Source organism: Adiantum capillus-veneris, chromosome 15 (genome assembly GCF_014529385.1).
Source record: "Adiantum capillus-veneris isolate H3 chromosome 15, ASM1452938v2, whole genome shotgun sequence".
Classification (NCBI taxonomy): domain Eukaryota; kingdom Viridiplantae; phylum Streptophyta; class Polypodiopsida; order Polypodiales; family Pteridaceae; genus Adiantum; species Adiantum capillus-veneris.
This window is the reverse complement of record NC_140945.1, coordinates 87588706-87590355: the sequence shown is the minus strand read 5'-3', so window position 1 is coordinate 87590355 and position 1650 is coordinate 87588706. Positions and strand designations below refer to the sequence as shown.

The 1650-nt window shown below is 39.9% G+C and overlaps 1 pseudogene; it reads left to right on the top strand.

Annotated features, from left to right (window-relative positions):
* Positions 1-333: 333 nt before the first annotated feature.
* Positions 334-1295, top strand: LOC147441023 (uncharacterized; annotated as a pseudogene).
* Positions 1296-1650: the final 355 nt, after the last annotated feature.

Here is a 1650-nt window from a genome sequence, read left to right as displayed (position 1 = left end):
CAAAACACAGAGTATTTCTTCTAGATTAATTATCTAGATTTTTTTTCTGAGCTTTTTCTAATTATCACGAGTTCTTAAACACCTAATTAACTACTGATAAATATATCACAATATTTGAAATCCATTTACTAATTTCCCCTATTAAAATTACTCAAAAAACAGGGTATTTCAGCTAAAGTAATTAGCTAGATTAATTTTCTGAGCTTCTCCTAATTATCACGGGTTTTTGAACACCTAATGCTCTCTACTTTGGTGGCTGCTACTCTTGGAGGTACCCATTACCCTCTTTAAAAATGCATCAATTTTTTTACCTCTTTGGCTAGCCGCACTCTCATGTTAGAGATGCTTGGTGCTATTATTGGGTTGGGAACTGCATCTGCATCATTTCCTAATAATATTTGTGTTTGTCATGGTCATCATGAGTATTTACTAGTGGAACATGTCGTCTCCACTACCAACAGTTTGATGTCTCCTTCACATTCTAATTTCACAAAAAACAAAAAAATCTTTAACATCTTTTCATATTACTTTTTATTTAGAGCATAGTTAGAGACGGATAGCATACGAAAGCCTCAACGCAAACACACCATTTGCAATCCATTTTGTTGTTTAGTCACTCACACCCCTTTTCCCTTTCATAAGCTCATTTAGATCACTTACGCAAATGTGCAAAGTGCTATAGGCAGCAAATTAACAATCACCATCATTTTCGATCCCACTCCACCCCATTGCTACTTTGGTGCATCAAGAAACTTAAATCTGCACATAGGACTAGACACATTGCACCTACATCTTTCCTTCCAGCTATAACATCGGCATCTATATCGACACCCCTTGCATTGGCATCGGCTTGAGCTGTCCCCACTGCCCCCGGCAAGGGCAAAAGGAAAGCCGCTTCTCCTCCCCATCACATACCGACCACACAACTTCGGGTGAAGATTCTTCATGATTTGTTGGCTCCTTTCAGAGTCCTCCCCTTCTTAGACTCACATCACATAGCATCTCTTTCACTCGTGCCATCCACCACTCACATCGCATGTCCATCTCCATTAGCACGTGCACCTTTAGCACCCACTCACATTGACCTCTATCACGACGCCTCACCTGCTCACTCATCTGCACCACTTTCTAGTAACACAAATACCACCTCTTCACATGGCATCTCTCGATATTTTTCACACACTCCACAATCACTACACCCATCTTCGCTTTTAGTAGGGAAAGTGAAGTGTGATAAAAATAAGCAACTTGCAGTGTTGCATCCACTTAGGTGGAGACAGTGCATTGAAATTTGAACCACAACAGCAAGTCGTGGTGGCATTATGATGATGGCTTTGCAATACGTGGTGGTGATTGATGAAAATTTGTGGACCATCCAAGGTGGCATTGATTAGATGTTTGAGATGTTCACAAGGTGATGCTAGCAAAGTAGGGCAGCAAGTTTCAGTAATAAAAATGAATTCTTTGCCTTTTTGTTATGGTGGTCCCACAAATAGTCTATAGCCTTTTTCAAAGCATTGAAAAAGGCAAGAGGTCCTTTGGCCAGTGTTTGAGAAAGTTTTTTTTCCTAGACGACTAGATTTTCTCCTTGCCAAGATGGAAACTGGAAACTCTACTAGAATTTTCTAAACTTGTAGGATTCTTGAACTG